This window comes from Oncorhynchus tshawytscha, linkage group LG10 (genome assembly GCF_018296145.1).
Source record: "Oncorhynchus tshawytscha isolate Ot180627B linkage group LG10, Otsh_v2.0, whole genome shotgun sequence".
NCBI classification, from domain to species: domain Eukaryota; kingdom Metazoa; phylum Chordata; class Actinopteri; order Salmoniformes; family Salmonidae; genus Oncorhynchus; species Oncorhynchus tshawytscha.
The window spans coordinates 1,180,040-1,207,444 of NC_056438.1; the positions used below are offsets into that span (position 1 = coordinate 1,180,040).

The following is a 27,405-nucleotide window of genomic DNA, read 5'->3' on the forward strand; positions in this document are numbered from 1 at the left end:
TCTCTAACAACCTAACTGATAGAACTAACAACCAGTCTGCTTCTCTAATAACCTAACTGATAGATCTAACAACCAGTCTGCTTCTCTAACAACCTAACTGATAGAACTAACAACCAGTCTGCATCTCTAATAACCTAACTGATAGAACTAACAACCAGAATGCTTCTCTAACAACCTAACCGATAGAACTAACAATCAGTCTGCTTCTGTAGCAACCTAACTGATAGAACTAACAACAAGTCTGCTTCTCTAGCAACCTATCTGATAGAACTAACAACCAGTCTGCTTCTCTAACAACCTAAATGATAGAACTAACAACCAATCTGCTTCTCTATCAACCTAACTGATATAACTAACAACCAGTCTGCCTCTCTAACAACCAGTCTGCTTCAATAGTAACCTAACAGAACTAACAACCAGTCTGCTTCTCTAACAACCAGTCTGCTTCTCTAACAACCTAACTGATAGAACTAACAACCAGTCTGCTTCTCTAACAACCTAACTGATAGAACTAACAACCAGTCTGCCTCTCTAACAACCTAACTGATAGAACTAACAACCAGTCTGCTTCTCTAACAACCTAACTGATAGATCTAACAACCAATCTGCTTCTCTAACAACCTAACTGATAGAACTAACAACCAGTCTGCCTCTCTAACAACCTAACTGATAGAACTAACAACCAGTCTGCTTCTCGAGCAACCTAACTGATAGAACTAACAACCAGTCTGTTTCTCTAACAACCTAACTGATAGAACTAACAACCAGTCTGCTTCTCTAACAACCTAACTGATAGAACTAACAACCAGTTTGCTTCTCCGAAAACCTAACTGACAGAACTAACAACCAGTCTACTTCTCTAACAACCTAACTGATAGAACTAACAACCAGTCTGCCTCTCTAACAACCCAACTGATAGAACTAACAACCAGTCTGCTTCTCTAGCAACCTAACTGATAGAACTAACAACCAGTCTGCCTCTAACAACCTAACTGATACAACTAACAACCAGTCTGCTTCTCTAATAACCCAACTGATAGAACTAACAACCTATCTGACAGAACTAACAACCAGTCTGCCTCTAACAACCTAACTGATAGAACTAACAACCAGTCTGCCTCTAACAACCTAACTGATAGAACTAACAACCAGTCTGCTTCTCTAACAACCTAACTGACAGAACTAACAACCAGTCTTCTTCTATAGCAACCTAACTGATAGATCTAACAACCAGTCTGCTTCTATAGCAACCTAACTGATAGAACTAACAACCAGTCTTATTCTATAGCAACCTAACTGATACATCTAACAACCAGTCTGCTTCTATAGCAACCTAACTGATACATCTAACAACCAGTCTGCTTCTATAGGAACCTAACTGATAGAACTAACAACCAGTCTTCCTATCTAACAACCTAACCAATAGAACTAACAACCAGTCTGCTTCTCTAACAACCTAACCGATAGAACTAACAATCAATCTGCTTCTGTAGCAACCTAACTGATAGAACTAACAACCAGTCTGCTTCTCTAACAACCTAACTGATAGAACTAACAACCAGTCTGCCTCTCTAACAACCTAACTGATAGAACTAACAACCAGTCTGCTTCTCTAACAACCCAACTGATAGAACTAACAACCTATCTGACAGTTAACATCCAGTCTGCCTCTAACAACCTAACTGAAGAACTAACAACCAGTCTGCTTCTCTCAACCTAACTGATAGAACTAACAACCAGTCTGCTTCTCTAACAACCTAACTGATAGAACTAACAACCAGTCTGCTTCTCTAACAACCTAACTGATAGAACTAACAACCAGTCTGCCTCTCTAACAACCTAACTGATAGAACTAACAACCAGTCTGCTTCTCTAACAACCTAACTGATAGATCTAACAACCAGTCTGCTTCTCTAACAACCTAACTGATAGAACTAACAACCAGTCTGCCTCTCTAACAACCTAACTGATAGAACTAACAACCAGTCTGCTTCTCGAGCAACCTAACTGATAGAACTAACAACCAGTCTGTTTCTCTAACAACCTAACTGATAGAACTAACAACCAGTCTGCCTCTCTAACAACCTAACTGATAGAACTAACAACCAGTTTGCTTCTCCGAAAACCTAACTGACAGAACTAACAACCAGTCTGCTTCTCTAACAACCTAACTGATAGAACTAACAACCACTCTGCCTCTCTAACAACCCAACTGATAGAACTAACAACCAGTCTGCCTCTAACAACCTAACTGATAGATCTAACAACCAGTCTGCTTCTCGAGCAACCTAACTGATAGAACTAACAACCAGTCTGTTTCTCTAACAACCTAACTGACAGAACTAACAACCAGTCTGCCTCTAACAACCTAACTGATAGAACTAACAACCAGTCTGCTTCTCTAACAACCTAACTGATAGAACTAACAACCTATCTGACAGAACTAACAACCAGTCTGCCTCTAACAACCTAACTGATAGAACTAACAACCAGTCTGCTTCTCTAACAACCTAACTGATAGAACTAACAACCAGTCTGCTACTCTAACAACCTAACTGATAGATCTAACAACCAGTCTGCTTCTCTCGCAACCTAACTGAGAGAACTAACAACCAGTCTTCTTCTACAGCAACCTAACTGATACATCTAACAACCAGTCTGCTTCTCTAACAACCTAACTGATAGAACTAACAACCAGTCTGCTTCTCTAGCAACCTAACTGAGAGAACTAACAACCAGTCTTCTTCTATAGCAACCTAACTGATACATCTAACAACCAGTCTGCTTCTCTAACAACCTAACTGATAGAACTAACAACCAGTCTGCTTCTCTTACAACCTAACTGATAGAACTAACAACCAGTCTTCTTCTATAGCAACCTAACTGATAGAACTAACAACCAGTCTTATTCTATTGCAACCTAACTGATAGAACTAACAACCAGTCTTCCTATCGAACAACCTAACCGATAGAACTAACAACCAGTCTGTTTCTCTAACAACCTAACTGATAGAACTAACAACCAGTCTGCTTCTCTAACAACCTAACTGATAGAACTAACAACCAGTCTGCTTCTCTAATAACCTAACTGATAGATCTAACAACCAGTCTGCTTCTCTAACAACCTAACTGATAGAACTAACAACCAGTCTTCTTCTATAGCAACCTAACTGATAGATCTAACAACCAGTCTGCTTCTCTAACAACCTAACTGATAGAACTAACAACCAGTCTGCTTCTCTAATAACCTAACTGATAGAACTAACAACCAGAATGCTTCTCTAACAACCTAACCGATAGAACTAACAATCAGTCTGCTTCTGTAGCAACCTAACTGATAGAACTAACAACCAGTCTGCTTCTCTAACAACCTATCTGATAGAACTAACAACCAGTCTGCTTCTCTAACAACCTAAATGATAGAACTAACAACCAATCTGCTTCTCTATCAACCTAACTGATATAACTAACAACCAGTCTGCCTCTCTAACAACCAGTCTGCTTCAATAGTAACCTAACAGAACTAACAACCAGTCTGCTTCTCTAACAACCAGTCTGCTTCTCTAACAACCTAACTGATAGAACTAACAACCAGTCTGCTTCTCTAACAACCTAACTGATAGAACTAACAACCAGTCTGCCTCTCTAACAACCTAACTGATAGAACTAACAACCAGTCTGCTTCTCTAACAACCTAACTGATAGATCTAACAACCAATCTGCTTCTCTAACAACCTAACTGATAGAACTAACAACCAGTCTGCCTCTCTAACAACCTAACTGATAGAACTAACAACCAGTCTGCTTCTCGAGCAACCTAACTGATAGAACTAACAACCAGTCTGTTTCTCTAACAACCTAACTGATAGAACTAACAACCAGTCTGCTTCTCTAACAACCTAACTGATAGAACTAACAACCAGTTTGCTTCTCCGAAAACCTAACTGACAGAACTAACAACCAGTCTACTTCTCTAACAACCTAACTGATAGAACTAACAACCAGTCTGCCTCTCTAACAACCCAACTGATAGAACTAACAACCAGTCTGCTTCTCTAGCAACCTAACTGATAGAACTAACAACCAGTCTGCCTCTAACAACCTAACTGATACAACTAACAACCAGTCTGCTTCTCTAATAACCCAACTGATAGAACTAACAACCTATCTGACAGAACTAACAACCAGTCTGCCTCTAACAACCTAACTGATAGAACTAACAACCAGTCTGCCTCTAACAACCTAACTGATAGAACTAACAACCAGTCTGCTTCTCTAACAACCTAACTGACAGAACTAACAACCAGTCTTCTTCTATAGCAACCTAACTGATAGAACTAACAACCAGTCTTATTCTATAGCAACCTAACTGATACATCTAACAACCAGTCTGCTTCTATAGCAACCTAACTGATACATCTAACAACCAGTCTGCTTCTATAGCAACCTAACTGATAGAACTAACAACCAGTCTTATTCTATAGCAACCTAACTGATAGAACTAACAACCAGTCTTCCTATCGAACAACCTAACCAATAGAACTAACAACCAGTCTGCTTCTCTAACAACCTAACCGATAGAACTAACAATCAATCTGCTTCTGTAGCAACCTAACTGATAGAACTAACAACCAGTCTGCTTCTCTAACAACCTAACTGATAGAACTAACAACCAGTCTGCCTCTCTAACAACCTAACTGATAGAACTAACAACCAGTCTGCTTCTCTAATAACCCAACTGATAGAACTAACAACCTATCTGACAGAATTAACATCCAGTCTGCCTCTAACAACCTAACTGATAGAACTAACAACCAGTCTGCTTCTCTAACAACCTAACTGATAGAACTAACAACCAGTCTGCTTCTCTAATAACCTAACTGATAGAACTAACAACCTAACTGATAGATCTAACAACCAGTCTTCTTCTATAGCAACCTACCTGATAGAACTAACAACCAGTCTTCTTCTATAGCAACCTAACTGATAGAACTAACAACCAGTCTTCCTATCGAACAACCTAACCGATAGAACTAACAACCAGTCTGCTTTTCTAACAACCTAACTGATAGAACTAACAACCAGAATGCTTCTCTAACAACCTAACCGATAGAACTAACAATCAGTCTGCTTCTGTAGCAACCTAACTGATAGAACTAACAACAAGTCTGCTTCTCTAGCAACCTAACTGATAGAACTAACAACCAGTCTGCTTCTCTATCAACCTAACTGATATAACTAACAACCAGTCTGCCTCTCTAACAACCAGTCTGCTTCAATAGTATCCTAACAGAACTAACAACCAGTCTGCTTCTCTAACAACCAGTCTGCTTCTCTAACAACCTAATTGATAGAACTAACAACCAGTCTGCTTCTCTAACAACCTAACTGATAGAACTAACAACCAGTCTGCCTCTCTAACAACCTAACTGATAGAACTAACAACCAGTCTGCTTCTCGAGCAACCTAACTCATAGAACTAACAACCAGACTGTTTCTCTAACAACCTAACTGATAGAACTAACAACCAGTCTGCTTCTCTAACAACCTAACTGATAGAACTAACAACCAGTCTGCTTCTCTAACAACCTAACTGATAGAACTAACAACCAGTCTGCCTCTCTAACAACCTAACTGATAGAACTAACAACCAGTCCTCCTCTAACAACCTAACTGATAGAACTAACAACCAGTTTGCTTCTCCGAAAACCTAACTGACAGAACTAACAACCAGTCTGCCTCTCTAACAACCTAACTGATAGAACTAACAACCAGTCTACCTCTCTAACAACCCAACTGATAGAACTAACAACCAGTCTACTTCTCTAGCAACCTAACTGATAGAACTAACAACCAGTCTGCCTCTAACAACGTAACTGATACAACTAACAACCAGTCTGCTTCTCTATTAACCCAACTGATAGAACTAACAACCTATCTGACAGAACTAACAACCAGTCTGCCTCTAACAACCTAACTGATAGAACTAACAACCAGTCTGCTTCTCTAACAACCTAACTGATAGAACTAACAACCAGTCTGCTACTCTAACAACCTAACTGATAGATCTAACAACCAGTCTGCTTCTCTAACAACCTAACTGATAGAACTAACAACCAGTCTGCTTCTCTAACAACCTAACCAATAGAACTAACAACCAGTCTGTTTCTCTAATAACCTAACTGATAGAACTAACAACCTAACTGATAGATCTAACAACCAGTCTTCTTCTATAGCAACCTAACTGATAGAACTAACAACCAGTCTTCCCATCGAACAACCTAACCGATAGAACTAACAACCAGTCTGCTTCTCTAACAACCTAACCGATAGAACTAACAATCAATCTGCTTCTGTAGCAACCTAACTGATAGAACTAACAACCAGTCTGTTTCTCTAACAACCTAACTGATAGAACTAACAACCAGTCTGCTTCTCTAACAACCTAACCAATAGAACTAACAATCAATCTGCTTCTGTAGCAACCTAACTGATAGAACTAACAACCAGTCTTCCTATCGAACAACCTAACCGATAGAACTAACAACCAGTCTGCTTCTCTAACAACCTAACTGATAGAACTAACAACCAGTCTGCCTCTCTAACAACCAGTCTGCTTCAATAGTATCCCAACAGATCTAACAACCAGTCTGCTTCTCTAACAACCAGTCTGCTTCTCTAACAACCTAACTGATAGAACTAACAACCAGTCTGCTTCTCTAACAACCTGACTGATAGAACTAACAACTAGTCTGCCTCTCTAACAACCTAACTGATAGAACTAACAACCAGTCTGCTTCTCGAGCAACCTAACTCATAGAACTAACAACCAGTCTGTTTCTCTAACAACCTAACTGATAGAACTAACAACCAGTCTGCTTCTCTAACAACCTAACTGATAGAACTAACAACCTAACTGATAGATCTAACAACCAGTCTTCTTCTATAGCAACCTAACTGATAGAACTAACAACCAGTCTTCCTATCGAACAACCTAACCGATAGAACTAACAACCAGTCTGCTTCTCTAACAACCTAACCGATAGAACTAACAATCAATCTGCTTCTGTAGCAACCTAACTGATAGAACTAACAACCAGTCTGTTTCTCTAACAACCCAACTGATAGAACTAACAACCAGTCTGCTTCTCTAACAACCTAACCGATAGAACTAACAACCAGTCTGCTTCTCTAACAACCTAACTGATAGAACTAACAACCAGAATGCTTCTCTAACAACCTAACCGATAGAACTAACAATCAGTCTGCTTCTGTAGCAACCTAACTGATAGAACTAACAATCAGTCTGCTTCTCTAACAACCTAACTGATAGAACTAACAACCAGTCTGCTTCTCTAATATCCCAACTGATAGAACTAACAACCTATCTGACAGAACTAACATCCAGTCTGCCTCTAACAACCTAACTGATAGAACTAACAACCAGTCTGCTTCTCTAATAACCTAACTGATAGAACTAACAACCTAACTGATAGATCTAACAACCAGTCTTCTTCTATAGCAACCTAACTGATAGAACTAACTACCAGTCTTCCTATCGAACAACCTAACCGATAGAACTAACAACCAGTCTGCTTCTCTAACAACCTAACTGATAGAACTAACAACCAGTCTGCTTCTCTAACAACCTAACTGATAGAACTAACAACCAGTCTGTTTCTCTAATAACCTAACTGATAGAACTAACAACCTAACTGATAGATCTAACAACCAGTCTTCTTCTATAGCAACCTAACTGATAGAACTAACAACCAGTCTTCCTATCGAACAACCTAACCGATAGAACTAACAACCAGTCTGCTTCTCTAAAACCTAACTGATAGAACTAACAACCAGTCTGCTTCTCTAACAACCTAACTGATAGAACTAACAACCAGTCTGTTTCTCTAATAACCTAACTGATAGAACTAACAACCTAACTGATAGATCTAACAACCAGTCTTCTTCTATAGCAACCTAACTGATAGAACTAACAACCAGTCTTCCTATCGAACAACCTAACCGATAGAACTAACAACCAGTCTGCTTCTCTAACAACCTAACCGATAGAACTAACAATCAATCTGCTTCTGTAGCAACCTAACTGATAGAACTAACAACCAGTCTGTTTCTCTAACAACCCAACTGATAGAACTAACAACCAGTCTGCTTCTCTAACAACCTAACCGATAGAACTAACAACCAGTCTGCTTCTCTAACAACCTAACTGATAGAACTAACAACCAGAATGCTTCTCTAACAACCTAACCGATAGAACTAACAATCAGTCTGCTTCTGTAGCAACCTAACTGATAGAACTAACAATCAGTCTGCTTCTCTAATAACCTAACTGATAGAACTAACAACCTATCTGACAGAATTAACATCCAGTCTGCCTCTAACAACCTAACTGATAGAACTAACAACCAGTCTGCTTCTCTAACAACCTAACTGATAGAACTAACAACCAGTCTGCTTCTCTAATAACCTAACTGATAGAACTAACAACCTAACTGATAGATCTAACAACCAGTCTTCTTCTATAGCAACCTACCTGATAGAACTAACAACCAGTCTTCTTCTATAGCAACCTAACTGATAGAACTAACAACCAGTCTTCCTATCGAACAACCTAACCGATAGAACTAACAACCAGTCTGCTTTTCTAACAACCTAACTGATAGAACTAACAACCAGAATGCTTCTCTAACAACCTAACCGATAGAACTAACAATCAGTCTGCTTCTGTAGCAACCTAACTGATAGAACTAACAACAAGTCTGCTTCTCTAGCAACCTAACTGATAGAACTAACAACCAGTCTGCTTCTCTATCAACCTAACTGATATAACTAACAACCAGTCTGCCTCTCTAACAACCAGTCTGCTTCAATAGTATCCTAACAGAACTAACAACCAGTCTGCTTCTCTAACAACCAGTCTGCTTCTCTAACAACCTAATTGATAGAACTAACAACCAGTCTGCTTCTCTAACAACCTAACTGATAGAACTAACAACCAGTCTGCCTCTCTAACAACCTAACTGATAGAACTAACAACCAGTCTGCTTCTCGAGCAACCTAACTCATAGAACTAACAACCAGACTGTTTCTCTAACAACCTAACTGATAGAACTAACAACCAGTCTGCTTCTCTAACAACCTAACTGATAGAACTAACAACCAGTCTGCTTCTCTAACAACCTAACTGATAGAACTAACAACCAGTCTGCCTCTCTAACAACCTAACTGATAGAACTAACAACCAGTCCTCCTCTAACAACCTAACTGATAGAACTAACAACCAGTTTGCTTCTCCGAAAACCTAACTGACAGAACTAACAACCAGTCTGCCTCTCTAACAACCTAACTGATAGAACTAACAACCAGTCTACCTCTCTAACAACCCAACTGATAGAACTAACAACCAGTCTACTTCTCTAGCAACCTAACTGATAGAACTAACAACCAGTCTGCCTCTAACAACGTAACTGATACAACTAACAACCAGTCTGCTTCTCTATTAACCCAACTGATAGAACTAACAACCTATCTGACAGAACTAACAACCAGTCTGCCTCTAACAACCTAACTGATAGAACTAACAACCAGTCTGCTACTCTAACAACCTAACTGATAGATCTAACAACCAGTCTGCTTCTCTAACAACCTAACTGATAGAACTAACAACCAGTCTGCTTCTCTAACAACCTAACCAATAGAACTAACAACCAGTCTGTTTCTCTAATAACCTAACTGATAGAACTAACAACCTAACTGATAGATCTAACAACCAGTCTTCTTCTATAGCAACCTAACTGATAGAACTAACAACCAGTCTTCCCATCGAACAACCTAACCGATAGAACTAACAACCAGTCTGCTTCTCTAACAACCTAACCGATAGAACTAACAATCAATCTGCTTCTGTAGCAACCTAACTGATAGAACTAACAACCAGTCTGTTTCTCTAACAACCTAACTGATAGAACTAACAACCAGTCTGCTTCTCTAACAACCTAACCAATAGAACTAACAATCAATCTGCTTCTGTAGCAACCTAACTGATAGAACTAACAACCAGTCTTCCTATCGAACAACCTAACCGATAGAACTAACAACCAGTCTGCTTCTCTAACAACCTAACTGATAGAACTAACAACCAGTCTGCCTCTCTAACAACCAGTCTGCTTCAATAGTATCCCAACAGATCTAACAACCAGTCTGCTTCTCTAACAACCAGTCTGCTTCTCTAACAACCTAACTGATAGAACTAACAACCAGTCTGCTTCTCTAACAACCTGACTGATAGAACTAACAACTAGTCTGCCTCTCTAACAACCTAACTGATAGAACTAACAACCAGTCTGCTTCTCGAGCAACCTAACTCATAGAACTAACAACCAGTCTGTTTCTCTAACAACCTAACTGATAGAACTAACAACCAGTCTGCTTCTCTAACAACCTAACTGATAGAACTAACAACCTAACTGATAGATCTAACAACCAGTCTTCTTCTATAGCAACCTAACTGATAGAACTAACAACCAGTCTTCCTATCGAACAACCTAACCGATAGAACTAACAACCAGTCTGCTTCTCTAACAACCTAACCGATAGAACTAACAATCAATCTGCTTCTGTAGCAACCTAACTGATAGAACTAACAACCAGTCTGTTTCTCTAACAACCCAACTGATAGAACTAACAACCAGTCTGCTTCTCTAACAACCTAACCGATAGAACTAACAACCAGTCTGCTTCTCTAACAACCTAACTGATAGAACTAACAACCAGAATGCTTCTCTAACAACCTAACCGATAGAACTAACAATCAGTCTGCTTCTGTAGCAACCTAACTGATAGAACTAACAATCAGTCTGCTTCTCTAACAACCTAACTGATAGAACTAACAACCAGTCTGCTTCTCTAATATCCCAACTGATAGAACTAACAACCTATCTGACAGAACTAACATCCAGTCTGCCTCTAACAACCTAACTGATAGAACTAACAACCAGTCTGCTTCTCTAATAACCTAACTGATAGAACTAACAACCTAACTGATAGATCTAACAACCAGTCTTCTTCTATAGCAACCTAACTGATAGAACTAACTACCAGTCTTCCTATCGAACAACCTAACCGATAGAACTAACAACCAGTCTGCTTCTCTAACAACCTAACTGATAGAACTAACAACCAGTCTGCTTCTCTAACAACCTAACTGATAGAACTAACAACCAGTCTGTTTCTCTAATAACCTAACTGATAGAACTAACAACCTAACTGATAGATCTAACAACCAGTCTTCTTCTATAGCAACCTAACTGATAGAACTAACAACCAGTCTTCCTATCGAACAACCTAACCGATAGAACTAACAACCAGTCTGCTTCTCTAAAAACCTAACTGATAGAACTAACAACCAGTCTGCTTCTCTAACAACCTAACTGATAGAACTAACAACCAGTCTGTTTCTCTAATAACCTAACTGATAGAACTAACAACCTAACTGATAGATCTAACAACCAGTCTTCTTCTATAGCAACCTAACTGATAGAACTAACAACCAGTCTTCCTATCGAACAACCTAACCGATAGAACTAACAACCAGTCTGCTTCTCTAACAACCTAACCGATAGAACTAACAATCAATCTGCTTCTGTAGCAACCTAACTGATAGAACTAACAACCAGTCTGTTTCTCTAACAACCCAACTGATAGAACTAACAACCAGTCTGCTTCTCTAACAACCTAACCGATAGAACTAACAACCAGTCTGCTTCTCTAACAACCTAACTGATAGAACTAACAACCAGAATGCTTCTCTAACAACCTAACCGATAGAACTAACAATCAGTCTGCTTCTGTAGCAACCTAACTGATAGAACTAACAATCAGTCTGCTTCTCTAACAACCTAACTGATAGAACTAACAACCAGTCTGCTTCTCTAATAACCCAACTGATAGAACTAACAACCTATCTGACAGAACTAACATCCAGTCTGCCTCTAACAACCTAACTGATAGAACTAACAACCAGTCTGCTTCTCTAATAACCTAACTGATAGAACTAACAACCTAACTGATAGATCTAACAACCAGTCTTCTTCTATAGCAACCTAACTGATAGAACTAACTACCAGTCTTCCTATCGAACAACCTAACCGATAGAACTAACAACCAGTCTGCTTCTCTAACAACCTAACTGATAGAACTAACAACCAGTCTGCTTCTCTAACAACCTAACTGATAGAACTAACAACCAGTCTGTTTCTCTAATAACCTAACTGATAGAACTAACAACCTAACTGATAGATCTAACAACCAGTCTTCTTCTATAGCAACCTAACTGATAGAACTAACAACCAGTCTTCCTATCGAACAACCTAACCGATAGAACTAACAACCAGTCTGCTTCTCTAAAAACCTAACTGATAGAACTAACAACCAGTCTGCTTCTCTAACAACCTAACTGATAGAACTAACAACCAGTCTGTTTCTCTAATAACCTAACTGATAGAACTAACAACCTAACTGATAGATCTAACAACCAGTCTTCTTCTATAGCAACCTAACTGATAGAACTAACAACCAGTCTTCCTATCGAACAACCTAACCGATAGAACTAACAACCAGTCTGCTTCTCTAACAACCTAACCGATAGAACTAACAATCAATCTGCTTCTGTAGCAACCTAACTGATAGAACTAACAACCAGTCTGTTTCTCTAACAACCTAACTGATAGAACTAACAACCAGTCTGCTTCTCTAACACCCTAACTGATAGATCTAACAACCAGTCTTCTTCTATAGCAACCTACCTGATAGAACTAACAACCAGTCTTCTTCTATAGCAACCTAACTGATAGAACTAACAACCAGTCTTCCTATCGAACAACCTAACCGATAGAACTAACAACCAGTCTGCTTCTCTAACAACCTAGCTGATAGAACTAACAACCAGAATGCTTCTCTAACAACCTAACCGATAGAACTAACAATCAGTCTGCTTCTGTAGCAACCTAACTGATAGAACTAACAACCAGTCTGCTTCTCTAACAACCTATCTGATAGAACTAACAACCAGTCTGCTTCTCTAACAACCTAACTGATAGAACTAACAACCAGTCTGCTTCTCTATCAACCTAACTGATATAACTAACAACCAGTCTGCCTCTCTAACAACCAGTCTGCTTCAATAGTATCCTAACAGAACTAACAACCAGTCTGCCTCTCTAACAACCAGTCTGCTTCTCTAACAACCTAATTGATAGAACTAACAACCAGTCTGCTTCTCTAACAACCTAACTGATAGAACTAACAACCAGTCTGCTTCTCGAGCAACCTAACTCATAGAACTAACAACCAGTCTGTTTCTCTAACAACCTAACTGATAGAACTAACAACCAGTCTGCTTCTCTAACAACCTAACTGATAGAACTAACAACCAGTCTGCCTCTCTAACAACCTAACTGATAGAACTAACAACCAGTCTGCCTCTCTAACAACCTAACGGATAGAACTAACAACCAGTCTGCTTCTCTAGCAACCTAACTGATAGAACTAACAACCAGTCTGCCTCTCTAACAACCTAACTGATAGAACTAACAACCAGTCCTCCTCTAACAACCTAACTGATAGAACTAACAACCAGTCTGCTTCTCTAACAACCTAACTGATAGAACTAACAACCAGTCTGCTTCTCTAACAACCTAACTGATAGAACTAACAACCAGTCTGCCTCTCTAACAACCTAACTGATAGAACTAACAACCAGTCTGCCTCTCTAACAACCTAACTGATAGAACTAACAACCAGTCTGTTTCTCTAACAACCTAACTGATAGAACTAACAACCAGTCTGCCTCTCTAACAACCCAACTGATAGAACTAACAACCAGTCTGCTTCTCTAGCAACCTAACTGATAGAACTAACAACCAGTCTGCCTCTCTAACAACCTAACTGATAGAACTAACAACCAGTCCTCCTCTAACAACCTAACTGATAGAACTAACAACCAGTCTGCTTCTCTAACAACCTAACTGATAGAACTAACAACCAGTCTGCTTCTCTAACAACCTAACTGATAGAACTAACAACCAGTCTGCCTCTCTAACAACCTAACTGATAGAACTAACAACCAGTTTGCTTCTCCGAAAACCTAACTGATAGAACTAACAACCAGTCTGCCTCTCTAACAACCTAACTGATAGAACTAACAACCAGTCCTCCTCTAACAACCTAACTGATAGAACTAACAACCAGTCTGCTTCTCTAACAACCTAACTGATAGAACTAACAACCAGTCTGCTTCTCTAACAACCTAACTGATAGAACTAACAACCAGTCTGCCTCTCTAACAACCTAACTGATAGAACTAACAACCAGTCTGCCTCTCTAACAACCTAACTGATAGAACTAACAACCAGTCTGTTTCTCTAACAACCTAACTGATAGAACTAACAACCAGTCTGCCTCTCTAACAACCCAACTGATAGAACTAACAACCAGTCTGCTTCTCTAGCAACCTAACTGATAGAACTAACAACCAGTCTGCCTCTCTAACAACCTAACTGATAGAACTAACAACCAGTCCTCCTCTAACAACCTAACTGATAGAACTAACAACCAGTCTGCTTCTCTAACAACCTAACTGATAGAACTAACAACCAGTCTGCTTCTCTAACAACCTAACTGATAGAACTAACAACCAGTCTGCCTCTCTAACAACCTAACTGATAGAACTAACAACCAGTTTGCTTCTCCGAAAACCTAACTGACAGAACTAACAACCAGTCTGCCTCTCTAACAACCTAACTGATAGAACTAACAACCAGTCTGCCTCTCTAACAACCCAACTGATAGAACTAACAACCAGTCTACTTCTCTAACAACCTAACTGATAGAACTAACAACCAGTCTGCTACTCTAACAACCTAACTGATAGATCTAACAACCAGTCTGCTTCTCTAGCAACCTAACTGAGAGAACTAACAACCAGTCTTCTTCTACAGCAACCTAACTGATACATCTAACAACCAGTCTGCTTCTCTAACAACCTAACTGATAGAACTAACTACCAGTCTGCCTCTCTACAACCTAACTGACAGAACTAACAACCAGTCTTCTTCTATAGCAACCTAACTGATAGATCTAACAACCAGTCTGCTTCTCTAGCAACCTAACTGAGAGAACTAACAACCAGTCTTCTTCTATAGCAACCTAACTGATACATCTAACAACCAGTCTGATTCTCTAACAACCTAACTGATAGAACTAACAACCAGTCTGTTTCTCTAATAACCTAACTGATAGAACTAACAACCTAACTGATAGATCTAACAACCAGTCTTCTTCTATAGCAACCTAACTGATAGAACTAACAACCAGTCTTATTCTATAGCAACCTAACTGATAGAACTAACAACCAGTCTTCCTATCGAACAACCTAACCGATAGAACTAACAACCAGTCTGCTTCTCTAACAACCTAACCGATAGAACTAACAATCAATCTGCTTCTTTAGCAACCTAACTGATAGAACTAACAACCAGTCTGTTTCTCTAACAACCTAACTGATAGAACTAACAACCAGTCTGCTTCTCTAACAACCTAACCGATAGAACTAACAATCAATCTGCTTCTGTAGCAACCTAACTGATAGAACTAACAACCAGTCTTCCTATCGAACAACCTAACCGATAGAACTAACAACCAGTCTGCTTCTCTAACAACCTAACTGATGGAACTAACAACCAGAATGCTTCTCTAACAACCTAACCGATATAACTAACAATCAGTCTGCTTCTCTAACAACCTATCTGATAGAACTAACAACCAGTCTGCTTCTCTATCAACCTAACTGATATAACTAACAACCAGTCTGCCTCTCTAACAACCAGTCTGCTTCAATAGTATCCTAACAGATCTAACAACCAGTCTGTTTCTCTAACAACCTAACTGATAGAACTAACAACCAGTCTGCTTCTCTAATAACCTAACTGATAGAACTAACAACCTAACTGATAGATCTAACAACCAGTCTTCTTCTATAGCAACCTAACTGATAGAACTAACAACCAGTCTTCCTATCGAACAACCTAACCGATAGAACTAACAACCAGTCTGCTTCTCTAACAACCTAACCGATAGAACTAACAATCAATCTGCTTCTGTAGCAACCTAACTGATAGAACTAACAACCAGTCTGTTCTCTAACAACCTAACTGATAGAACTAACAACCAGTCTGCCTCTCTAACAACCTAACTGATGGAACTAACAACCAGTTTGCTTCTCCGAAAACCTAACTGACAGAACTAACAACCAGTCTGCTTCTCTAACAACCTAACTGATAGAACTAACAACCAGTCTGCTTCTCTAACAACCTAACTGATAGAACTAACAACCAGACTGCCTCTCTAACAACCTAACTGATAGAACTAACAACCAGTCTGCTTCTCTAGCAACCTAACTGATAGAACTAACAACCAGTCTGCCTCTCTAACAATCTAACTGATAGAACTAACAACCAGTCTGCCTCTAACAACCTAACTGATACAACTAACAACCAGTCTGCTTCTCTAATAACCCAACTGATAGAACTAACAACCTATCTGACAGAACTAACATCCAGTCTGCCTCTAACAACCTAACTGATAGAACTAACAACCAGTCTGCTTCTCTAACAACCTAACTGATAGAACTAACAACCAGTCTGCTTCTATAGCAACCTAACTGATAGAACTAACTACCAGTCTTCCTATCGAACAACCTAACCGATAGAACTAACAACCAGTCTGCTTCTCTAACAACCTAACTGATAGAACTAACAACCAGTCTGCTTCTCTAACAACCTAACTGATAGAACTAACAACCAGTCTGCCTCTCTAACAACCTAACTGATAGAACTAACAACCAGTCTGCTTCTCTAATAACCCAACTGATAGAACTAACAACCTATCTGACAGAACTAACATCCAGTCTGCCTCTAACAACCTAACTGATAGAACTAACAACCAGTCTGCTTCTCTAATAACCTAACTGATAGAACTAACAACCTAACTGATAGATCTAACAACCAGTCTTCTTCTATAGCAACCTAACTGATAGAACTAACTACCAGTCTTCTTCTATAGCAACCTAACTGATAGAACTAACAACCAGTCTTCCTATCGAACAACCTAACCGATAGAACTAACAACCAGTCTGCCTCTCTAACAACCTAACTGATAGAACTAACAACCAGAATGCTTCTCTAACAACCTAACCGATAAAACTAACAATCAGTCTGCTTCTGTAGCAACCTAACTGATAGAACTAACAACAAGTCTGCTTCTCTAACAACCTAACTGATAGAACTAACAACCAGTCTGCCTCTCTAACAACCTATCTGATAGAACTAACAACCAGTCTGCTTCTCTAACAACCTAACTGATAGAACTAACAACCAGTCTGCTTCTCTAACAACCTATCTGATAGAACTAACAACCAGTCTGCTTCTCTAACAACCTAACTGATAGAACTAACAACCAGTCTGCCTCTCTAACAACCTAACTGATAGAACTAACAACCAGTCTGCTTCTCGAGCAACCTAACTCATAGAACTAACAACCAGTCTGTTTCTCTAACAACCTAACTGATAGAACTAACAACCAGTCTGCTTCTCTAACAGCCTAACTGATAGAACTAACAACCAGTCTGCTTCTCTAACAACCTAACTGATAGAACTAACAACCAGTCTGCCTCTCTAACAACCTAACTGATAGAACTAACAACCAGTCTGCCTCTAACAACCTAACTGATACAACTAACAACCAGTCTGCTTCTCTAATAACCCAACTGATAGAACTAACAACCTATCTGACAGAACTAACAACCATTCTGCCTCTAACAACCTAACTGATAGAACTAACAACCAGTCTGCTTCTTTAACAACCTAACTGATAGAACTATCAACCAGTCTGCTACTCTAACAACCTAACTGATAGATCTAACAATCAATCTGCTTCTGTAGCAACCTAACTGATAGAACTAACAACCAGTCTGCCTCTCTAACAACCTAACCGATAGAACTAACAATCAATCTGCTTCTGTAGCAACCTAACTGATAGAACTAACAACCAGTCTGTTTCTCTAACAACCTAACTGATAGAACTAACAACCAGTCTGCTTCTCTAACAACCTAACTGATGGAACTAACAACCAGTTTGCTTCTCCGAAAACCTAACTGACAGAACTAACAACCAGTCTGCTTCTCTAACAACCTAACTGATAGAACTAACAACCAGTCTGCCTCTCTAACAACCTAACTGATAGAACTAACAACCAGTCTGCTTCTCTAGCAACCTAACTGATAGAACTAACAACCAGTCTGCCTCTCTAACAATCTAACTGATAGAACTAACAACCAGTCTGCCTCTAACAACCTAACTGATACAACTAACAACCAGTCTGCTTCTCTAATAACCCAACTGATAGAACTAACAACCTATCTGACAGAACTAACATCCAGTCTGCCTCTAACAACCTAACTGATAGAACTAACAACCAGTCTGCTTCTCTAACAACCTAACTGATAGAACTAACAACCAGTCTGCTTCTCTAATAACCTAACTGATAGAACTAACAACCTAACTGATAGATCTAACAACCAGTCTTCTTCTATAGCAACCTAACTGATAGAACTAACAACCAGTCTGCTTCTCTAATAACCTAACTGATAGAACTAACAACCTAACTGATAGATCTAACAACCAGTCTTCTTCTATAGCAACCTAACTGATAGAACTAACAACCAGTCTTCTTCTATAGCAACCTAACTGATAGAACTAACAACCAGTCTTCCTATCGAACAACCTAACCGATAGAACTAACAACCAGTCTGCTTCTCTAACAACCTAACTGATAGAACTAACAACCAGAATGCTTCTCTAACAACCTAACCGATAGAACTAACAATCAGTCTGCTTCTGTAGCAACCTAACTGATAGAACTAACAACAAGTCTGCTTCTCTAGCAACCTAACTGATAGAACTAACAACCAGTCTGCTTCTCTAACAACCTATCTGATAGAACTAACAACCAGTCTGCTTCTCTAACAACCTAATTGATAGAACTAACAACCAGTCTGCTTCTCTATTACCCTAACTGATATAACTAACAACCAGTCTGCCTCTCTAACAACCAGTCTGCTTCAATAGTATCCTAACAGAACTAACAACCAGTCTGCTTCTCTAACAACCTAACTGATAGAACTAACAACTAGTCTGCTTCTCTAACAACCTAACTGATAGAACTAACAACCAGTCTGCCTCTCTAACAACCTAACTGATAGAACTAACAACCAGTCTGCTTCTCTAATAACCCAACTGATAGAACTAACAACCTATCTGACAGAACTAACATCCAGTCTGCCTCTAACAACCTAACTGATAGAACTAACAACCAGTCTGCTTCTCTAACAACCTAACTGATAGAACTAACAACCAGTCTGCTTCTCTAATAACCTAACTGATAGAACTAACAACCTAACTGATAGATCTAACAACCAGTCTTCTTCTATAGCAACCTAACTGATAGAACTAACTACCAGTCTTCTTCTATAGCAACCTAACTGATAGAACTAACAACCAGTCTGCTTCTCTAACAACCTAACTGATAGAACTAACAACCAGTCTGCTTCTCTAACAACCTATCTGATAGAACTAACAACCAGTCTGCTTCTCTAACAACCTAACTGATAGAACTAACAACCAGTCTGCCTCTCTAACAACCTAACTGATAGAACTAACAACCAGTCTGCTTCTCGAGCAACCTAACTCATAGAACTAACAACCAGTCTGTTTCTCTAACAACCTAACTGATAGAACTAACAACCAGTCTGCTTCTCTAACAGCCTAACTGATAGAACTAACAACCAGTCTGCTTCTCTAACAACCTAACTGATAGAACTAACAACCAGTCTGCCTCTCTAACAACCTAACTGATAGAACTAACAACCAGTCTGCCTCTAACAACCTAACTGATACAACTAACAACCAGTCTGCTTCTCTAATAACCCAACTGATAGAACTAACAACCTATCTGACAGAACTAACAACCATTCTGCCTCTAACAACCTAACTGATAGAACTAACAACCAGTCTGCTTCTTTAACAACCTAACTGATAGAACTATCAACCAGTCTGCTACTCTAACAACCTAACTGATAGATCTAACAATCAATCTGCTTCTGTAGCAACCTAACTGATAGAACTAACAACCAGTCTGCCTCTCTAACAACCTAACCGATAGAACTAACAATCAATCTGCTTCTGTAGCAACCTAACTGATAGAACTAACAACCAGTCTGTTTCTCTAACAACCTAACTGATAGAACTAACAACCAGTCTGCTTCTCTAACAACCTAACTGATGGAACTAACAACCAGTTTGCTTCTCCGAAAACCTAACTGACAGAACTAACAACCAGTCTGCTTCTCTAACAACCTAACTGATAGAACTAACAACCAGTCTGCCTCTCTAACAACCTAACTGATAGAACTAACAACCAGTCTGCTTCTCTAGCAACCTAACTGATAGAACTAACAACCAGTCTGCCTCTCTAACAATCTAACTGATAGAACTAACAACCAGTCTGCCTCTAACAACCTAACTGATACAACTAACAACCAGTCTGCTTCTCTAATAAACCAACTGATAGAACTAACAACCTATCTGACAGAACTAACATCCAGTCTGCCTCTAACAACCTAACTGATAGAACTAACAACCAGTCTGCTTCTCTAACAACCTAACTGATAGAACTAACAACCAGTCTGCTTCTCTAATAACCTAACTGATAGAACTAACAACCTAACTGATAGATCTAACAACCAGTCTTCTTCTATAGCAACCTAACTGATAGAACTAACAACCAGTCTGCTTCTCTAATAACCTAACTGATAGAACTAACAACCTAACTGATAGATCTAACAACCAGTCTTCTTCTATAGCAACCTAACTGATAGAACTAACAACCAGTCTTCTTCTATAGCAACCTAACTGATAGAACTAACAACCAGTCTTCCTATCGAACAACCTAACCGATAGAACTAACAACAAGTCTGCTTCTCTAGCAACCTAACTGATAGAACTAACAACCAGTCTGCTTCTCTAACAACCTATCTGATAGAACTAACAACCAGTCTGCTTCTCTAACAACCTAATTGATAGAACTAACAACCAGTCTGCTTCTCTATTACCCTAACTGATATAACTAACAACCAGTCTGCCTCTCTAACAACCAGTCTGCTTCAATAGTATCCTAACAGAACTAACAACCAGTCTGCTTCTCTAACAACCTAACTGATAGAACTAACAACTAGTCTGCTTCTCTAACAACCTAACTGATAGAACTAACAACCAGTCTGCCTCTCTAACAACCTAACTGATAGAACTAACAACCAGTCTGCTTCTCTAATAACCCAACTGATAGAACTAACAACCTATCTGACAGAACTAACATCCAGTCTGCCTCTAACAACCTAACTGATAGAACTAACAACCAGTCTGCTTCTCTAACAACCTAACTGATAGAACTAACAACCAGTCTGCTTCTCTAATAACCTAACTGATAGAACTAACAACCTAAGTGATAGATCTAACAACCAGTCTTCTTCTATAGCAACCTAACTGATAGAACTAACTACCAGTCTTCTTCTATAGCAACCTAACTGATAGAACTAACAACCAGTCTTCCTATCGAACAACCTAACCGATAGAACTAACAACCAGTCTGCTTCTCTAACAACCTAACTGATAGAACTAACAACCAGAATGCTTCTCTAACAACCTAACCGATAGAACTAACAATCAGTCTGCTTCTGTAGCAACCTAACTGATAGAACTAACAACAAGTCTGCTTCTCTAACAACCTAACTGATAGAACTAACAACCAGTCTGCCTCTCTAACAACCTATCTGATAGAACTAACAACCAGTCTGCTTCTCTAACAACCTAACTGATAGAACTAACAACCAGTCTGCTTCTCTAACAACCTAACTGATAGAACTAACAACCAGTCTGCTTCTCTAACAACCTATCTGATAGAATAACAACCAGTCTGCTTCTCTAACAACCTAACTGATAGAACTAACAACCAGTCTGCTTCTCTAACAACCTAACTGATAGAACTAACAACCAGTCTGCTTCTCGAGCAACCTAACTCATAGAACTAACAACCAGTCTGTTTCTCTAACAACCTAACTGATAGAACTAACAACCAGTCTGCTTCTCTAACAACCTAACTGATAGAACTAACAACCAGTCTTCCTATCGAACAACCTAACCGATAGAACTAACAACCAGTCTGCTTCTCTAACAACCTAACTGATAGAACTAACAACCAGAATGCTTCTCTAACAACCTAACTGATAGAACTAACAACCAGTCTTCTTCTATAGCAACCTAACTGATAGAACTAACAACCAGTCTTCCTATCGAACAACCTAATTGATAGAACTAACAACCAGTCTGCTTCTCTAACAGCCTAACTGATATAACTAACAACCAGTCTGCTTCTCTAACAACCTAACTGATAGAACTAACAACCTGTCTGCTTCTCTAATAACCCAACTGATAGAACTAACAACCTATCTGACAGAACTAACAACCATTCTGCCTCTAACAACCTAACTGATAGAACTAACAACCAGTCTGCCTCTCTAACAACCTAACTGATAGATCTAACAACCAGTCTGCTTCTCTAACAACCTAACTGATAGAACTAAGAACCTAACCGGTAGAACTAACAACCAATCTGCCTCTCTAGCAACCTAACTGATATAACTAACAACCTAACTGATATAACTAACAACCTATCTGACAGAACTAACAACCAGTCTGCCTCTATCAACCTAACTGATAGAACTAACAACCAGTCTGCTTCTCTAACAACCTAACTGATAGAACTAACAACCAGTCTGCTTCTCGAGCAACCTAACTCATAGAACTAACAACCAGTCTGTTTCTCTAACAACCTAACTCATAGAACTAACAACCAGTCTGCTTCTCTAACAACCTAACTGATAGAACTAACAACCAGTCTTCCTATCGAACAACCTAACCGATAGAACTAACAACCAGTCTGCTTCTCTAACAACCTAACTGATAGAACTAACAACCAGAATGCTTCTCTAACAACCTAACTGATAGAACTAACAACCAGTCTTCTTCTATAGCAACCTAACTGATAGAACTAACAACCAGTCTTCCTATCGAACAACCTAATTGATAGAACTAACAACCAGTCTGCTTCTCCAACAGCCTAACTGATATAACTAACAACCAGTCTGCTTCTCTAACAACCTAACTGATAGAACTAACAACCTGTCTGTTTCTCTAATAACCCAACTGATAGAACTAACAACCTATCTGACAGAACTAACAACCATTCTGCCTCTAACAACCTAACTGATAGAACTAACAACCAGTCTGCTTCTCTAACAACCTAACTGATAGATCTAACAACCAGTCTGCTTCTCTAGCAACCTAGCTGATAGAACTAAGAACCTAACCGGTAGAACTAACAACCAATCTGCCTCTCTAGCAACCTAACTGATATAACTAACAACCTAACTGATATAACTAACAACCTAACTGATATAACTAACAACCTATCTGACAGAACTAACAACCAGTCTGCCTCTATCAACCTAACTGATAGAACTAACAACCAGTCTGCTTCTCTAACAACCTAACTGATAGAACTAACAACCAGTCTGCTTCTCTAACAACCAGTCTGCCTCTAACAACCTAACAATATAACTAACAACCAGTCTGCTTCTCTAACAACCAGTCTGCCTCTAACAACCTAACTGATAGAACTAACAACCAGTCTGCTTCTCTAACAACCTAACTGATAGAACTAACAACCAGTCTGCTTCTCTAGCAACCTAACTTATAGAACTAACAACCAGTCTGCTTCTCTAGAAACCTAACTGATAGAACTAACAACCAGTCTGCTTCTCTAACAACCTAACTGAACGAACTAACAACCAGATGCAGTGGAAGGTATGCATTTATGAATATCAATGAAAACATGTCATTTTTACCAATAAATGCGTGCTTGTTTTCTTTGGCAACCATGGTATTAGCGGGATAAACGCCACCTCTCAGTACATTATCTGAAATTATTCAACTCTGGCTCTGTACATTATCTGGAACTAATCAACTCTGGCTCTGTACATTATCTGGAACTAATCAACTCTGGCTCTGTACATTATCTGGAACTATTCAACTCTGGCTCTGTACATTATCTGGAAATATTCAACTCTGGCTCTGTACATTATCTGGAACTATTCAACTCTGGCTCTGTACATTATCTGGAACTAATTAATTCTGGCTCTGTACATTATCTGGAACTAATCAACTCTGGCTCTGTACATTATCTGGAACTTTTCAACTCTGGCTCTGTACATTATCTGGAACTATTCAACTCTGGCTCTGTACATTATCTGGAACTATTCAACTCTGGCTCTGTACATTATCTAGAACTTATCAACTCTGGCTCTGTACATTATCTGGAACTAATCAATTTGTTCTCTGTACATTATCTGGAACTAATCAACTCTGGCTCTGTACATTATCTGGAACTAATCAATTTGGTCTCTGTACATTATCTGGAAATAATCAACTCTGGCTCTGTACATTATCTGGAACTATTCAACTCTGGCTCAGTACATTATCTGGAACTAATCAACTCTGGCTCTGTACATTATCTGGAACTAATCAACTCTGGCTCTGTACATTATCTGGAACTAATCAACTCTGGCTCTGTACATTATCTGGAACTAATCAATTTTGTCTCTCTACATTATCTGGAACTAATCAACTCTGGCTCTGTACATTATCTGGAACTAATCAACTCTGGCTCTGTACATTATCTGGAACTAATCAACTCTGGCTCTGTACATTATCTGGAACTAATCAACTCTGGCTCTGTACATTATCTGGAAATAATCAACTCTGGCTCTGTACATTATCTGGAACTAATCAACTCTGGCTGTGTACATTATCTGGAACTAATCAACTCTGGCTCTGTACATTATCTGGAACTAATCAACTCTGGCTCTGTACATTATCTGGAACTAATCAACTCTGGCTCTGTACATTATCTGGAACTATTCAACTCTGGCTCTGTACATTATCTGGAACTAATCAACTCTGGCTCTGTACATTATCTGGAACTAATCAACTCTGGCTCTGTACATTATCTGGAACTATTCAACTCTGGCTCTGTACATTATCTGGAACTAATCAACTCTGGCTCTGTACATTATCTGGAACTAATCAACTCTGGCTCTGTACATTATCTGGAAATAATCAACTCTGGCTCTGTACATTATCTGGAACTAATCAACTCTGGCTGTGTACATTATCTGGAACTAATCAACTCTGGCTCTGTACATTATCTGGAACTAATCAACTCTGGCTCTGTACATTATCTGGAACTAATCAACTCTGGCTCTGTACATTATCTGGAACTAATCAACTCTGGCTCTGTACATTATCTGGAACTAATCAACTCTGGCTCTGTACATTATCTGGAACTAATCAACTCTGGCTCTGTACATTATCTGGAACTATTCAACTCTGGCTCTGTACATTATCTGGAACTAATCAACTCGGGCTCTGTACATTATCTGGAACTAATCAAATCTGGCTCTGTACATTATCTGGAACTAATCAAGCAGTACCAAGTCCTCCATTATTCACAGATAATGTACCAATCCCCCCATTATCTCCAGATAATGTACCAAGTCCTCCATTATTTCCAGATAATGTACCAAGTCATCCATTGACTCCAGATAATGTACAAAGTCCTCCATTATCTCCAGATAATGTACCACACCCTCCATTATTTCCAGATAATGTATCAAGTCCTCCATTACTGTATATATTCATCCATTATCTCAGGATAATGTACCAATTCACCCATTATCTCCAGATAATGTACCAAGTCCTCCATTATCTCCAGATAATGTTCAAAGCGTCAGTGTTTATCCCTTACAGGCATGTGTGTATGTAAATGTGTCCATGTTTCTCTGGGTCTATCTGCCCTTTCCTTGCTCTGTTCTGTCCTCTCCTTTCTGCCTCCGTCTCTGTCTGCTGCTGCAGTCACCTTATGACAAACTCTCTCTCCATCTGTTGTCTTGGATGTGAAAGTGTTTCTCCTGTCAGCACCTCTATCTGTAGTCTTGGATTTGAAAGGGTTTCTCCTGTCAGCACCTCTATCTGTAGTCTTGGATGTGAAAGTGTTTCTCCTGTCAGCACCTCTATCTGTAGTCTTGGATGTGAAGGTGTTTCTCCTGTCAGCAGCTCTATCTGTAGTCTTGGATGTGAAAGTGTTTCTTCTGTCAGCACCTCTATCTGTAGTCTTGGATGTGAAAGTGTTTCTCCTGTCAGCAGCTCTATCTGTAGTCTTGGATGTGAAAGTGTTTCTCCTGTCAGCAGCTCTATCTGTAGTCTTGGATGTGAAAGTGTTTCTCCTGTCAGCAGCTCTATCTGTAGTCTTGGATGTGAAAGTGTTTCTCCTGTCAGCACCTCTATCTGTAGTCTTGGATTTGAAAGGGTTTCTCCTGTCAGCACCTCTATCTGTAGTCTTGGATGTGAAAGTGTTTCTCCTGTCAGCACCTCTATCTGTAGTCTTGGATGTGAAAGTGTTTCTCCTGTCAGCACCTTTGAATAACAGAACAAAAGAGCAAAATAAGTAGTTTCAACAATTAGTCAGATTGACACAAAAATCCTATGAATCCCAACCCAGACCTCCAATGGGAAGCACATCAACGGGACGAGGGGGGTGGTAACGGGACGAGGGGGGGTAATGGGATGGGGGTGTGGGTGGTAATGGGACGAGGGGTGGTGGTAATGGGACGAGGGGGTGTGCGTGGTAATGGGACGAGGGGGTGTGGGTGGTAATGGGACGAGGGGTGTGTGGGTGGTAATGGGACGAGGGGGTGGGTGGTAATGGAATGAGGGGGTGGTAATCGGACGAGGGGTGTATTGGTGGTAATGGGACGAGGGGGTGGTAATGGAACGAGGGGTGTGTGGGCGGTAATGGGATGGGGGTGGTAATGGGACGAGGGGGTTGTAATGGGACGAGGGTGTGTGGGTGGTAATAGGACGAGGGGGTGGGTGGTAATGGAATGAGGGGGGTGGTAATCGGACGAGGGTGTATTGGTGGTAATGGGACGAGGGGGTGGTAATGGAACGAGGGGTGTGTGGGCGGTAATGGGATGGGGGGTGGTAATGGGACGAGGGGGTTGTAATGGGACGAGGGGGTTGTGGGTGGTAATTGGACGAGGGGGTGGTAATGGGATCAGGGGGTGTGGGTGGTAATGAGACGAGGGGGTGTGGGTGGTA

At 39.7% G+C, this 27,405-nt stretch overlaps 1 protein-coding gene across 1 annotated transcript in view; it reads left to right on the plus strand.

The window, feature by feature from the left end:
- The window catches only part of LOC112239595 (myelin-oligodendrocyte glycoprotein-like), a 44,350-nt gene that overhangs the window by 12,179 nt on the left and 4,766 nt on the right, over nt 1-27,405 (plus strand). The gene's annotated exons all lie outside the window — the stretch shown is intronic.